Raw genomic sequence first — 17,258 nt, forward strand, 5'->3', positions numbered from 1 at the left:
GCTTCCTATCCTGCGGGGCCGGCTTTGCTTGTGCGTGCCGACTTCAGAGAGCTCCGGTTCTCGTAGGCGGGAACGCGGGCCACGTGGCGACGGGACGTCACCGCAGGCCCGGGCCCGCCACTCGCAGGCCTCGGTCCGAGCGCGGATCTTCCGTGGCCCACATGGACCGCTCGCCTTCCTGCGGCAGTTTTATTTCACCGTTAGGGCGTAATAAACGCGGGACGTGGGGGAGTGTACACGATCGATCCCCACGTTTCCCCATGCCGCGCCTCCTCGGCTCCGCCACGCGAGCCTATAAGTTGGGGGAGGAGGGGGAGCGACAGAGGTTCGCACGCTCTCCCTCGCTCCGCCCCTTCTCCTCCTACTTTCTTCCTCTCGTTGCCCCCGCAGCCTCCCGTCTCAGCACCGCCGCGCCGCCACATCGTCTTGCTCCCATGGCGCTGTCGAGCTCGTGGGACGGCTCCAACGTCCACGTCGAAGCAGATCTCTTGTTGGGTCCCGATAGCTCCTCAGAGATGGATACAGGACAGATGACCAGCCCTATTCCCCCACTGAGGTGTATGCTCTAACTTGGCATGGTTATAGTGCTCATATCATGCATACGGTGTCTTGCATTGCATAGTTTAGACATCATATACACAATATTCAACACCATGTTCTTAGTTCAGACATCATATCAAATGCCCTCTGTTTAGCATATAAATCACATATGTGAATTAAATGATGCGATCCTGATTACTTAGATAACATGTAGGTGAACTATGTCATGCGATCCTATTTAGTTATTCATCATTTCTTTGAATTATGTTATGCTATGCTATCTAGTTTAGATAGACATCATATATGTGAAATTATGTCATGCTATCCGTGTTAAACAATATACATGTCAACTATTTCATGCCCTCTTTTTTCCAGACTATCTATTGCATCTGTCTCTCATACAGTGTCTATACATTCTACTATGTTTCCTATTTATCAGCCATTTGAATTGGAGCGGGTGATGCCAGTATCTAGCGGACTAAAAACACGGTCTTCAAATAAAACAGTGCTACCTGTTGGTGGAGATGGCACCCCGGTTGTACATGCACAAGAATCAGCCCTACCACACATAACCCAAACTCTCGCAGATTGTACCCCTACTACGATGGACAGAGAACCAGCTTCACCCAATCTAACCCCAGCCGATAGTAACTCGGTTCCTATTGACACAACACCATCTCCACCATAGAGCTCCCAAACAAGTGCGGTTAGTAAGGCAGCTCGAGTGCCCAAAGGGCCAATACTATCACGGCGAACCCCAACTCCACCAGTTAGTACGCTTATTCCTGTGGAGGAAGCACAACCAGCTAGTCGTAGTTTAGCATCTATCGCATTTGATGTTGTTAAATCGTATGTGCGTATCTTCCCATCTTGGAAATATTATACTAAAGATGAAGGAAAATGCCAGTTGCAGGTGTTTGTCCAGGAGTTATGTGTAAGTAATGTTATTCATGGCAATTACTTTGCTTTGTCCCATACATCCTACCTCCATGATGGTTATAATACAACAAATTTTCCCATTTTTCTCTATAGAGAAGGACCGATTTGGAAACTCAGGATGAGGTAACCTGTGCTAATACCTCTTCTATCTTCAAGAATGCTTGGTGGCAGTATCGGAAGTCCCTGGAGCATTCAGATGCATACTTTCTGGTGCAACAGCAAGCATTGGAGGATTTTAGCACCAAACAGGACAAAGCTAATCAGCTTGCTAAGCTTATTGCCAGCATGGTGGATACCCAGGATAACGTTTCTTGAGCTCTTCTGAAGCTGTTTCAGCTATGCTCTTGTTTGCTGTCGCGTTTATTTGCACTGGTGGCCAATTTTGACGGTCAGTGTATATGATATGCTGCTTTGTTCCCTATATTTGCACTGGTGGCGAACTTTGATGCCCAGTGGATGTAATATGTGTAATAGCCGTGATAGCCTAGCGTTAGTTGCTTGCTTATTTATTTCCTTGTTGTCTTGTTTATTTGTTTGCTTGTAGTCATTGCCGTTCTTTTTCCGTGGTTAACTAGTGGCTGTGATAACCTATTTTTTAAAACTAGGCCACAATAACCATGGGCTAATATTTACTGTATTGACACTGGGCCTCCTACGGGCCGTAGAAATAGTAGGCCTTCTACGGGCCATAGAAACAGTAGTCCTTCTATGGGCCGTAGAAACAATGGGCCTTCTACGGGCCGTATCATTAATGGGCCTTATACGGGCCGTATGATTGATTGGCCAAACATGGGCCAATAACAGGCCGCATTATGGCCGTAAACGGGCTAGAGTTGGAATCGTCCGTTCATGGGCCGACCATAACGGACCATCGTTAATAGGCCATATTTGATGAAGCTATGAAAACGGCCCAACATATTAGCGGACCACAAACGGGCCGACTGTAACCACGAGCTGAATTTGGCCCACAAGCAGAAAATGACAGTAATGGGCCGTAAGTAAACGAATGCTGGAAATGAGCCCAAGAATAAATGGGCTCTGAGAAGGCCGAAAGATAACATGGGTAGAAACGGCCCAACGGAATAAGAGGCCGTTAATGGGTATAAAGATATACACTATTCATTACGGGCCAGTTTCACCACAAGCCGTTAATGGGTGTAGAGTGATACACTGTTCATTACGGGCCAGTTTCACCACGGGCCGTTAATAGGCCAAGAGTTACATAGGGCCTCATATGGGCCGAAAGACGTCATGGGCCATACATGGGCCAGAAGTGAAAACAGGCTGGAATCATATTGGATGGCCTAGATGACGCTACTGGGCCTAATTCGGATATGGCGTAACGGGCCTTGGGTTAGCGGGCTATAAATGGGCTATATGCGAACATGCCGTTAACAGGCTTTCCATGGGCCGGCCCGCCACCTTTTGAACAAGCCAAACGGGCCGGCCTTTTCACAAGAATGGGCCTCTGTTGGGCCGTGCCACGTGTCAATGTATCATAGGCGCCTATCTGACCCACTGACAAGCTGACACATGTTTTGTCTGGCCAATAAGAATTTTACACGTGGAAATTTCCCATTGGTCGGGGCTGTTAACGGGTTATCGGATCCAAAAACCGACCCGATAGCTTAACAGCGTTCTGTTATGGTGGATGCCACGTGTCGGTCACCCTTGACGAAAGCACTTCTGTGACGCGCGATTTATTGTCATGGAAGTGGACACTTCCGTGATGATAATTTTGGTAATGTCATGGAACACTTCTACGACAGCACAGATAATTTTGATTCTGTCATAAATTTGTCATGGATGTACATGCATGACAAAAAAAAGCGACCTACTGTGACAAACACGTATCATCACAGAAGTGTATTTTTTGTAGTGAGTGGCGGCGATGATGATGTCCAAATGCGCCTAAGTAGCCGAAACACCTTAGGACACAAGAGAAACCGCGGTCCGAAACTCAAACAACCACGAGAAATAGTGCGGAAGAACATGAGTGTTGGTATGGAAGCAAAAAGGTGCAAAACAAAAGATGGCCGAAAGTTACTGGATGGTCCATGCGCATGGAGTAAGTGAGGCCCGTGTACACGGGGTCCCATGTGCACGTGGTCTCGAGGGCCCGCGTGCACAGGGTGTGCTGGGAGCGGAAGAAAAGCCCCGGATCCGTGGGGATTCTCCAAGGTAAGGCAATTTTCGTGGGTTTGGAAGGTGGGGAAGCAGGAAAATGGGTAGATCCACTTGCCAAACTCCAAATTCGTGGATCAAAACAACAAAATCTCACAAGATCCAACAAATTGGAAGAATTTTTTGGGCTATTTTTGTGGGGATTTTCGAATTTGGACGAAAAACAACAAAATCAAGCTAGCAAATGGGGGGATGGGACTCCAAGATGTGAATCAACCTCGCTCATGGTACCAAAATGATATAGGATGAAATCCTAGAGGGGGATCTTTTCACACTTGGAGGGGGAAAGGGGCAAACTCTCAAGAACACAAAGAGGAAATCACTCAAACAATTCCCCAATTACACATCCACTAGAATAGCAATATAAGATCCACAAGTCACAAACACAATCAAAGGAAAGATACAATGGCAAAGTTCTTCCCACTCCTAGGAGATGAGGTCTTGAAGATAGTCTTCTTGTATAGGAGGTCTTGAAATCCACTAGGATTCTTCCCAAAGGGGCCTTGATTCCACAAGTGGGAAGGTAGAAGGAGCAAAGCTCACAAATATCTCATCTCATACTTTGCTAACCCTAAACATAGCCCTAGGTACGATTTATATAGTCTTGGGGTCGAAGTAGATGAAGAGGGGCTTGGATTGGGATCACAGCCATCCATCCTATGAGGCCCGTGCGCATGGGGTAAGTTGGGCCTGTGCGCACGGGGGTCCCGTGGGCACGGTATAGGCCCGTGCGCACGGGGTGCTCCAGCGTCAACTTTCTGGGTAGTCCGTGGGCACGGGGTCTCGGGGGCCCGTGCGCACGGGGTCACCTGGGACCTCCAGTTTTGCTGCTGTTGCACTCCGTCTTGGTCCACATGGCCTTGGGGTGGTTCCTCTTCTCCTTGGGGGTGCTCCTGAGCCTCTTGGTGGTGCTCCTCTTTGTACCTAATGAGACATAGCGTATCTTGGTGAGGTAGCAACAATGTTCCATTCGTATCCATATGCAAGCTAAGTAGGAAGGAGTTCACCTCGGTTTCCAAACCACGTGCTCTAGCTCTTGTCATAGGTCCACATGGGGCTTGATATGTCGGTGTAGAGTCCATGGGATGATGGAAAGATGCTCCGCATCAAAAACTCTACAACTCAAAGTATTTATTCATTAGGCTCCGAGGAGCCAAGTATTACAAACTTGGGTCTCATGACCCAACATACAGAGCATACAAGCAACAAGCGGAAGCATAAACATGTCTGAGTACAGACAACTACACATGAAAAAGGCTGAGAAGCCTGACTATCTACAAGACCCTCCCAAGCATACAAGATCGTAGCTGGAGTCTCTCTTCGAAAACATAAATTAAGCAAACGTGAGTACAAATGTACCCAGTAAGACTTACATCAGAACTAGCTACATATGCATCAGTATCAACAAAGGGGGTGGTGGAGTGTAACAACAGCAAGCCAACTTTGTCTCAGTGGCTATCTTGAACTATGGCTGCAAGTAACTCTTTTGAGGTGGCGCACACGAGTCCACATATTCACCATATCAACACACCACTATGGATCCGCTCCCGTCTCCCTACGAAAACACCATCCATAGCACTCACGCTTATCTTGCGCATTTTAGAGTATCCACTTTCACTTGTCTATGAAATCTAAAGGCAACCTAGAAGCCCTTTACCGCGGACATGGCTATTCGAATAGATGATGTTAACCCTGCAGGGGCAGGGGTGTACTTTTTCACACACGCTTTCGCCTCTTACCACCATGTACACGTCGTGTATCTCGGCAACCTTCAAGCGGAAGCCTAGCGAGGGAGTCGGCCACGACCTGACTAACCACACAAGTCTCCAGTCCAGGTTTATGGCCTATTTGTGTTCCATCCACAGGGAGATCCGGTCGGGGTATCAGTCACGGCCCCAAACGATGTGTACAGGGTTCCCAAGCCCACCAAACGGGCGATGCTTGGTATACCCAACCACGGTGCCTAGTCTGTCCCAAGCCCACCTGTACCGGCTCCCACTTGGTAGACTACAAACACTACCTACAAACACCAGAAACTAGTTGCAACTCCTGGACAGAGATCAGGTTGATTAATAAGTCGAGAGAGCTTGGAGTGCCCGGAGCCCAATGTGTGGTAGTAACTATTCATGGATCACAAAAACATGACTCAGTTCCTAAGGACGGCTTCAATGAGGCAACCCACCATGTACTCCTACATGGCCTCTCACCGATACCTTTACCAAATCAGGTTCACACACTTAGCTCTCAACAGTAGGACATGTTCACAAGTTTCCAATTCATCCCCGATGAATCAGACCTGACACAACTCTAAGCAATAGCAGGCATGACAAACAAGCATGAATGAGTAGGCACATCATGGTTCAAACAACTCCTACTCATGCTAGTGGGTTTCATCTATTTACTGTGGCAATGACAGGTCATGCAGAGGAAAGGGTTCAGCTATCGTAGCATGTAACAAATGAATTGTTGTTGTCCTAATGCAGTAAAAGATAGCAGGAGCGAGAGAGTTGGATTTTATCGGCATGAACAAGGGGGTTTTGCTTGCATAGCACTTCTGAAGATAATATAGTTCTTCATCAGTGTCATTGAACTCATCATCGGAACCACGTCTACTGAGGGGGAACAAACACCGGCAACAGAGAAACAATACAATCAATGCAATGCAACAATATGATGCATGATAATGACATGGCAATATGCTGTGATTTGAGCTAATGCAACTAGCGATGATTTAAATGAAGTTGGTTTGAACCAAAGGTTCAAATTCAAACTCCATATGTGATTATTTAAATGCCAACATTTGATTTGACCTGATCAGCAGGCATAAGTTGCTCAAACATGCATGGAAATAGCATAAATGGATAGATTGGATTTTTTCTGATAATTTTTCATATATAATTTATTTCATTTGGAGTTATAGATTAATTTCTATGAATTTTTGAAGTTTTGGATATTTTCTGAAATTTCCTGTATTATTTTAAAACCAGAAAATCATTACTACATCAACATGACATCATGCTGACGTCAGCAGGTCAATATCACCAGCCCAGGTCAAACCTGACCAGTGGGGTCCAGTAGTCAGTGACCCGACGTCATCAATGTCACAGACAGGTGGGTCGGGTCAACAGCCACGTCAGCATGTCAACTCTGACTTGTGGGGCCACTGTATTAGTTAAAACTAATCAGAAACTAAACCATGGTTAATTAAGTGCGTGGGGCCCATATGTAAGTGGGTCAGGGGGTTAATTAGCTGGGACATTAGTGGCTAATGATGGGCCATGTCAACATCGCCGGAGTTCGGCCGGCAGCGACCAAAACCGACGACGGAGACACTGCGGGAAGGCGTTACAGGGGACGATTTCGAGCGCGGTTTGCAGCTATGGGTTGCTGGTAGTGCGCCGCAACCAATGGTGCCATCAGTTAGTCACGGGGTGGCCGGATACGTTGACAGCGTTGAGTTCCACAGCGGCCGGAGTTCGGACCTGGACGGAAACGATGCTACGGGGCGTCTCCAGGCGAGCTGGTGGTGTCTGCGGGTTCCTGGGGGTGCGGTGAGGACGAAAACATGCTCAGACACGACATGTGTGGGCTCTAGCCACGGCGGCGACATGGCCGGCAGCGAGCAAGCTTTCGGCCTCGAAGGCACTAGCACTAGAGGACGTGCGGGGCGACGGGAAAAGAGGCGAACGGCAGAGGAGCTCACAGCGGACTCGTCGAGCAGGCCAGTGGGCTCGGGGAGGCACTGAAGATGGCGAATCGGAGTCGGCAATCGGCGGCACCTGAGGTTCAAGACGATGGCGTGGAGGCGATGCAGAGCTTCCCGCTCGCGTGGCTCGGCAGGAAGGACGGGGGCATCAGGGTGGTTCTTCTAGAAGCAACTACGAGGCGAGGGGTTGGCAGTGGATGTGGCAACAGCAGGCGGAGGCGATGAGCTCCGCTCGAGCGCGTGCGGGGAGAGTGTAGAGGAGGGGGAGGAGCGAGGAGAGTGAGAGAGGTCTGGGGGGGTGTCGTGGCGTCTCTAGGCGCATTAGGGCAGCGGCGGGAAGCAGGATGTGGCGCGCGTGTGTGCGTGCAAGGCGACCACGCGCCTGTCCTTCTGTCCAGGGAGGAAGACAACAGGGAGGCTGCGGTGGTGGGTTGGGCCAGAAAAAGAGTTGGGCTGGCTCTGCTGCAGGTATAAGCGACAGGTAAGTATTTCTCTCCTCTGTCTTTTATTCATATGTTTCCGTTTTCTATTTTTGCAGTTTGTTTCTGAATTTGGTTTACTAACCAAATTATTTTTGTAGCTTCTGAAAACTATTGTGGATGCACTATGGATTATTCCAAAGCCCCACAACAACAAGTTCCAGAATTACTAGAGCTCTAAAATTATTTATAGCATTTATTAGCTCCAATTCAAATACTTACAGGGTTAATTCAAAAATCCATAAATCTCCAAGAAATATGCTCATCATTTTTGGCAGAGGTTTTCACCTTTATCAGAAATCATGAACATTTTCAAAGGGCATTTTGCACTCATTGAAAAAGATTTTAATTGAACCTATTTGAAATCTTTCTGGTGCTAGGGTTTGATCGATCCCAATTTCAACTTTAAATGAAATTTAAACATGATGCATGGGTGCTGATGCAACTAGTTACAACCAAATTCTAGGGTTATGACACACAGTCACCAGACGTCCGACGCCTGGAGTCCCCTCCAGCCAGATGGACCAGCTGACGAAAGTTACCCCGGCCGGACGACCGACCAAGGCCGGACGTCCGACGACCATCAGCCGCCGGACGACAGACACATCTTAGTAGTAGAATGCAATGAACGATTATAAGCAAATCCAATATGAGGCAAGCATTCTTCCCACATTTTCTTGTTATTCTTCAAAACAGCCCTAAGCATAGTAGACAATGTTCTATTGACTACTTCAGTTTGTCCATCAGTTTGGGGGTGACAAGTAGTACTAAAAAGCAGTTTATTCCCCAATTTAGCCCATAAACATCTCCAAAAGTGGCTAAGAAATTTAGTATCACAATATGAAACAATAGTATTTGGCACACCATCCAAGCGAATAATTTCATGAAAGAACAAATCAGCAACATTAACAACATCATCGCTTTTATGACATGGTATAAAGTGTGCCATTTTCGAGAATCTATCCACGACAACAAATATGCTATCCCTCCCCTTCTTTGTTCGAGGTAAACCTAAAACAAATTCCATAGAAATATCCTCCGAAGGAACACTAGGTACAGGCAAAGGCATATATAAACCATGAGGATTGAGTCGTGACTTAGCTTTTTGACATGTAGTGCAGCGAGCAACAAAACGCTCAACATCCCGTCTCATCCTTGGCCAAAAGAAATGTGTAGCAAGTATATCCTCCGTCTTCTTGATGCTAAAGTGTCCCATTAATCCTCCTCCATGCGCCTCCTGCAACAACAAAAGACGAACGGAGCTAGCTGGAATGCATAGCTTGTTAGCACGAAACACAAATCCATCATTAAGAACGAACTTGTTCCAGGTTCTCCCTTCCTTACAATTCTGCAATACATCTTTAAATTCAGCATCATGCATATATTGATCTTTGATGGTCTTCGAACCAAATATTTTAAAGTCAAGTTGTGAAAGCATAGTATAACGACGAGACAAAGCATCAGCAATAACATTTTCTTTACACTTCTTGTGTTTAATGACATAAGGAAAAGTCTCAATGAATTCAACCCATTTACAATGTCTACGGTTCAGTTTTGCTTGACTTTTAATGTGTTTCAAAGATTCATGATCAGAATGTATAACAAATTCCTTGGGTCATAAATAATGTTTCCACGTTTCTAAGGTCCAAACAAGAGCATGTAATTCTTTATCATAAGTAGAATAGTTCAGACTAGGCCCACTCAATTTTTTAGAAAAGTATGCGACAGGTTTGCCATCTTGTAATAACACACCTACTAATCCAATTCCACTAGCATCACATTCAAGCTCAAAAGTCTTATTAAAATTAGGAAGTTGGAGTAAAGGAGCATGTGTCAACTTATCTTTTAATACCGTGAAGGCTTCTTCCTGTGAGGTACCCCAAACAAAAGGCACATCCTTCTTTATAAGCTCGTTGAGAGGTGCAGCAATGGTGCTGAAATCTCTCACAAAACGCCTATAGAAACCAGCAAGGCCAAGGAAACTCCACACTTGTGTGACCGTTTTGGTCTGCGGCCAACTCTCAGTTGCGTCAATCTTGGCTTTATCAACTTCAATTCCCTGTGGAGTAACAACATAGCCAAGAAAAGATACTCGGTCGGTGCAAAAGGTGCACTTTCCAAGGTTACCAAACAAACGTGTATCACGTAGAGCAATAAAAACAACACGTAAATGTTCCAAATGTTCCTCCAAAGATTTACTATAAATCAGTATATCATCAAAATAGACTACCACAAATCGTCCAATGAAAGCACGTAAAACTTTGTTCATTAACCTCATGGAAGTACTAGGTGCATTAGTTAACCCAAAGGGCATGACTAACCACTCATATAATCCAAACTTAGTTTTAAATGTTGTTTTCCATTCATCTCCCTATTTCATACGAATTTGATGGTATCCACTAGGCAAATCAACTTTGGAGAATATTGTAGAGCCACTCAATTCATCAAGCATGTCTTCTAGCCTAGGAATAGGATGACGATAATGAATAGTAATATTATTAATGCCTCTATAATCAACACACATACGTGACGTACCATCCTTTTTCGGCACTAAAATGATAGGAACAGCACAAGGACTAAGGGATTCACGTATATAACCTTTGTCGAGTAGGTCCTGTACTTGACGCATAATCTCCTTTGTCTTCTCTGGATTGGTACGGTATGGCGCACGGTTGGGTAATGATGCACCGGGAATTAAGTCAATTTGATGCTCAATCCCTCGAATATGTGGTAATCCCAGTGGCACATCTTGTGGAAAGACGTCAGCGAACTCCTGCAAAATGTTAGTGACAGGAGGAGGCAAAGAGGAAGGCACATCCTTGAATGAAAATAATGCCTCTTTGCACACAAAAGCATAGCAAACAGATTTGCAAAAATCTAGATCATCAATATCAAATTTGGTGGCAAGTAAACATGCACTTTTCAATTTAATTTCAGAAGCAACACTAGATGGTTTATTATTAGGCTTCATTTGTTACTCAAATTCTTTTGCCACAATCTAATTTTCACTCTTATTTTTCCCCTGTTTTGCTTTATTAGCTCTATTAATATCATCTTTCAAAATGGAATCAGGAGTCATAGGAAGCAAAGTAATATTTGTATCCTTATGAACAAGAGTATACTGATTGTTTCTACCATGGTGTACAAATTTTTTATCAAATTGCCATGGTCTACCAAGTAATAAGGAACATGCTCGCATAGGTACCACATCACAATCAACATAATCGGCATATGTAGAGATACTAAAGTGCACATGAACAGTACGTGTTACCTTAACCTTGCCGCTGTTGTTGAACCATTGGATGTACTCCCTCCTTCCATCTATATAGGGCCTAATGCGTTTTTCAAGACCGCCTTTGACTATTGATAGGATTAATAATACATGAGATATATAGTGTGAAAATTATATCATTGGAAGCTTCTTTCACGTAAGAATTTGATGGTATGCTTTGTGTAACTTGCATGTCATATATTATTGCTCTAACTCTAGGTCAAAGTTAGCCTCGAAAAACGTATTAGGCCCTATATAGATGGAAGGAGGGAGTAGTAAGGATGTGGATGTGGTCTTGTGGTGAGAGATAGCTTCTCCACAATCTCCATGCTAGCCAAGTTGTTGCAGCTCCCTCCATCTATGATGACGCGAACAGAACGTCCCTTCACAACTCCCTTTGTATGGAACAAATTATGCCTCTGATTTTGCTCAGCTTGTGTGACATGCACACTCAAAACACGTTTAGCAACTAAACATTCATACCTGTCAGCATCTTCAGGAGCCATGTATTGCGTCTCATGATCAGAATCATCTGCACCGTGTTCTTCACGTGTAATAAGAGCCAAAGTCTCCTCATCATAGTCACTAGCGGACTCATACCCACCATCCTCAGTAGCAATCATCACACGCTGAGATGTGCATTCTCTCGCAAAATGTCCTCTTCCCTTACAACGACGACAAATAATATCACTTGTGTGCCCTGTTGATGCCATGGAAGAAGAAGAGCTCTGCGCAGGCCTGGCAGGTGTGCTCTTGGCAGATAGTGGTGGTTGTGCCTGCTTTTTTGTATCACGGTTGGAGGTGGCACCTGATGGAGATGCTGGTGTAGTGGAAGCAGAGGATGCTCGTGGTGTCCATGATGAAGATCGACCTGTAGAAAAGTTAGTTCACGCCAATGCATGTTGATCCTGCACTTCACGTTTAGCTTTATAAGCAAGATGGAATAAACGAGTGATATTAGTATACTCCTTATAGTCTAGAATGGTCTGAATCTCTCTATTTAATCCACCCATAAAACGAGCAAGCATAGCTTCATTCTCCTCAACAATACCACCTCTAATCATGCTAGTTTGTAATTCCTGATAATATTCTTCTACATATTTTTTTCCTTGTCTTAAACGCTACAATTTTTGGAGTAATTCATGTTGATAATATGGTGGAACCCAACGAGTACACATAGCAGTTTTCAAAGCAGCCCAAGTAGCTGGAATAGGATATAATCTACAATGCTCAAACCTCCAAACACATGCAAAACTAGTGAAAGCACAAACAGCAGTAGGAACACGTCTCTCCTCGGGATATTGTAAACATGTAAATCGTTGATCAGTTTCTAACTCCCAAGTAAGATATATATCAGGAACATATCTACCCTCAAATGGTGGAATATTCAATGTCAGTTTAGGGAGATGGTCATGATCTCGTACCTAAGGGTGAGCCCTACCATTGCCATTATTTGCATGTGGACGACCTGGTGGTTGCACGTAGTTCTGATTTTGATCAACCTCATCCTCGTAATCTCCCGCAAAATCATCCTCCTCCGCATCAGCAGCAGGAGCCACAAAAGTATCAACAATAGCACCAACAGTTTGGCTAGGTGCAAGAGGGAGACGGCTCGCTCGGCGGAGGGCTGTTTCGCGACGTGGAGGTAGTCGTTGTTGTTGTTGTTGTAGAGGTGTGTTAGGTGCAGCCGGTGGTGGTGGTGGAAGAGCGTGAGCAATTCACTAAACCTTTTATCGAGCTTTGTTTCGAACGTCTTCTCCATGCCATCTATCTTCTCCATGGTCTCTTCAAATCTGTTTAGCACATCTTGCACCTGTCCACTCATCACTTGTTGAAATTTATCATGCAACTCCTTATTCATCATGTTCTCCCAGTCAGTCTTGTCAGCCTGTGATCCTGCCATGGTTAGCAACAATAGAAACACACAAGAATATGATCCACAAACTACTAACAAGAGGTGGTGGTGGTGGGTGTCACAAATCCATCAAGCAAATCTCAAATTCTTACCAGTTCTTACCCAGCAGCAGGCGGTGATCGGCAACCGTCGTAGTCAAAACTCTCAAAGCTTGGAGAGAGCGATTACCAGGGAGAGTCAAACGCACGACGTAGATGTATGTGGAGCTGGGAAGGCTTATAATATGGTAGCAAAAAGGGTCAGCAATAATCAATTCAGAGATGCAAAGTTGAATAAACGCTCAACGACGGTACTGTGCCGGTCCTAGGCTAGACCGTGCTCGAGACGCGAGCCTAGAACACTAACAAAATCACGACGCTGCACGTAAACAAGCGAGGAGCATGCTCTGAATTTTTTCTTTTTTTTTCACTTTTTTCCTCTTTTTTGCTCCGCAACAAATTTTTTCGAAAAAGTCTACAAATGGTCCAAAAACTGCCTAGCCAGAATTTTCCAGACTTCATTTTTTACTTTGGAACTATTTTTCTTCTGTGGGTAGCACGAAAGTTCGGGAGTCCTACTCTATCACGACTCGGAGTATCGCGTGATCTGGAAATCCAAAATAGAGTAACAAAATACTGGACTCGGACTAGGACTGGTAGCGGAGATGAATCTGGTGGAACTCGGACTGGTGGCGGCGATGAATCTGGTGGAACTCGGACTGGTGGCGGATATATGTTGTATGTGGACTCGGATTGGCATGATGGCGATGTATATGAGGTATTGGGCAGCGGTGACGATGATGGTGGTATATGGCAGCGGTGTTGATAATGGTGGTATATGGCAGCGGTGACGATGATGGTGGTATATGGCAGCGGTGATGATGATGATGCGGCAGCGGCGTGACTACTTGTGAACAGAACTCGAAACTCTAAAGGACTAGACACTAAGACCAGCAACTAGACACGACGATGCAACCGCAAACTCAACAATGCAAAACCCTAAAAATATTATGCAATGGCTCAGATTGGTTCGGATATGATGAACTAACCCTAATTTTTTTGTGGCTTTTTCATGGACTATAGGTATGAAGAACAGACTCGATCTAAACTACGAAAAACTGTAAAATCTCACCGAGCAACCTAAAAATCTAATACCACTTGATAGAGGCAAGGGCCCCAATATTTCGATGAGATAGTGGATATCGTTTTGGTGGAAGTCGACTTTGACGATCCGACTATGAACGTGCGAGGACGTCGCACCTTAGCAATCACTAAACCAACTCCGAGAGGTTATTGACCACGCCGGAGCACGATCAACCTGACCACGAGGGTCTATTTCCTGCAAGCAACGAAGAACAAGCAAGAAATTGAAAATTGCAATCTGGATATTGCGAATATAAGAGGAAAGCTTTATTGATGAAGGTGGGGTTCTGTGACGTCTTGGTCTGGTCGTTGGACACAAACGAAGTACGCGAAGTTGCATCTATGGCGAACTTTTAATCTAAACAAAACCCAAAGTCTAAACGACGCCCTAAGGGCTGTATATATGGAGGAAGAGGGGTGAATTTCGTGGCCCTTGGAGGAGAGGTCCGAAACCAACCCTAATTCTTATTTCCCCGCACATACGGACTCTAAAAACAGCCTATACTTAAGTATTTCGAAAATACATGGGCCCGGCCCAATAATAAGGTGACGCAGCACCTAGAATAGCCTTTGGACAAAATTTATGAAGTGGCATCTTGTATATTTCGTCCAAGGCTTCATGCACTCCTTATGGTGGCTTCAAAGTCCTGAAATCATCACTTGTAACTCCGTTCTGGATCCCCTTGTGCATGCCATCATCTTCATGCTTGGTCTTGCTCCAGTGTTCATCCCTCTCATCCATGCCAGGCCCTTCATTCGTAAGCAAAACAAATGTATCCAATTTAGGCAGCATCATATTCTCATGACATCAGAATCATTACCAAGAAACGAAAGTACCTGATAATTTAATTGGCGTGCGCGAGCTCTAGTAATTGGTCCAGTATGTATAGCAGCAGGGGCTGTGGGTGTAACAATGGTATTGATGTCCTCATCACAGACTCAAAGGGATCATAAGATTATTCATTCTAGAAACTTACGTGTGCGGCCACAAGCCATTATGGGCTCTGGCATCGTTGAGTAAGTTGCGTGAAGCTCTCGAAGAGGTAGACTAGCAGATGTAGTGGGTTGTAGGTGGTACTGTCTATCCAGAGTAGAGAGTTAATGCTTCAGAAAGACTGTGTCTCGAATCTCCGCCCATGGATGTATTCGAGTCTTGTGGGGAAAAGTGCGCAAACCTCTGCAGAGTGTACAAACTAATCATGGTTAGTCGTGTCTCCGGTTATGGACATCTTGAGTATCTGGTTCTTGGATTATCATGTTGATCTCATCACCCTTAATATAATTTGATTGGGTTAATGATGATGTTTAATTGGGATTGAGTTGGAGGAACCTTCTCAATGTTTAACAACCACCATGACAGTTAAATAAAAATTTATTCCTTTGTTGTAGGGAAAAATTAGCTTTATGCAAAACTGTAACCATAGAGCTTACCACCAGCCAAATATGCATGTAGTGATAGCAATTATTTCTGTTCATTACTCTCTATGTGTTACATTGCAAGCATATTCCATGTGCTGACCCATTTCGGGCTGCAACATTCATGTTGCAGACTTTTCAGACGACGAGTAAGGAGCCATAGGTCGTTGTCTTTCACTCAGTGATGCCGTTGGAGTTGATGGACTCACTTCATCTTCCAAGCCTTCCGTTGTTATCGCTTTAGATGGCCTTAAGCCATATTTACTGTAATAAGTTCTCTTTTGAGACATTCGATGTAATAAGTGTGTGATTGCTACTCTATTATAAATCCTCAGTTACTGTGCGTATCAGCATTACCGATCCAGGGATGACACTGATGCACAGAGATCAGACTGTTTGAGGTCTGGTCGCTACAAATGCGGACGAGTGGTGCTGATGGTTTCAGTGTGGCTGCTCCTGCTCGTATCACCGCCACGACGACGGTCGCCGCCGAGCACTTGCCTAAGGTCATCAGAAGGCAGGTGTACTACGGATCCGAATCATCCTGTCAGGTTCCAATCTATCCAGATCTTTTTTTTTGCATGTCCAAAGTATAGATCCTTGCTGAATGACCCCCCCCCCCAAGGAAAGCGATCTACCGCCGGAAGTTTTGCGCCACTGAGAAGTACCAAAAGCTGACTTGTGTGCACGGGCGCACTCCCGCTCGATGTGTATGCATGCAGGGATTCAACATTGGCAGGCGGTTTCTTAGTTTCCCCTTAGAGGTTAGTGATAATTAAGTTCATCATTTTACTGTAATAAGTGCCACCGCTCATCCAGAATACCATTTAACATTGGCAGGGATATGAGGCTTGTGCCTTTGTTAACTGATTGCATGAAGAATGTCATGGCAGGGGTCGGAGTGTTATCACCAAGCTCGCAGAAGATAACGTAAAGCGGAAGAAGAAACAGGTTGATCTGGAATGTACAATCAATACGATGAAGCAAGAAACAATCAATCACAGGCAACAGATGGAAGCAAGCGACAAGAGGAACTAGCATGTGTAGTTGTGGTTGTCGCATTAGCCATGTTCTATGCACTGTTTGCAATGATGATTAGGGGTTTTGTTTGACAGTATTTCTAAAGCACATCTAGAGGTGCTCCAAGTAATGCACATCTAGGTCCTATGCCATTGATGTTACATGAAGATTCGTGCCGATATTTTTATTTTCCTTTTTTCTTTTCCTTTCTAGTTTGATTATTACTTGCTTTATCAATAAGAAGAGCTCAATGTATTGCTTGCCAACTGTCCTACTCTGTTCGTACCGGTACTGGTGCATAATCCCAAAACTCGTTCCTTGTTTTTGTCCTGAAAAAGGAAACCAGCCAAATAGCCAATAGGAGTCCTGCACAACCCCGGGAATTTGGAGCGACTGGGTACAAATAATTATGTTAATTATATCAGCGGTTAGATAACACATCAACCCCCGCTTCAATCCCCACTTCAATTGGCAGTTCCTCTTCTCTGCATACCCCGCTTAAGTGTCCACCATCTTCATCGTCCCCGGCAGGCCATGCTACACACTGGCACACACTCTGCAGCCCTGTCGAGCAATAGCGAGGACGACAGTTCGGCCAGTAGTCTGGCGCCCGATGATAGGTCAACATCGGAATCATCCTGCTTGTCTTCCATGAGTCCGGCGTCGA

This window comes from Triticum dicoccoides, chromosome 2A, assembly GCF_002162155.2.
Source record: "Triticum dicoccoides isolate Atlit2015 ecotype Zavitan chromosome 2A, WEW_v2.0, whole genome shotgun sequence".
Classification (NCBI taxonomy): Eukaryota; Viridiplantae; Streptophyta; class Magnoliopsida; order Poales; family Poaceae; genus Triticum; species Triticum dicoccoides.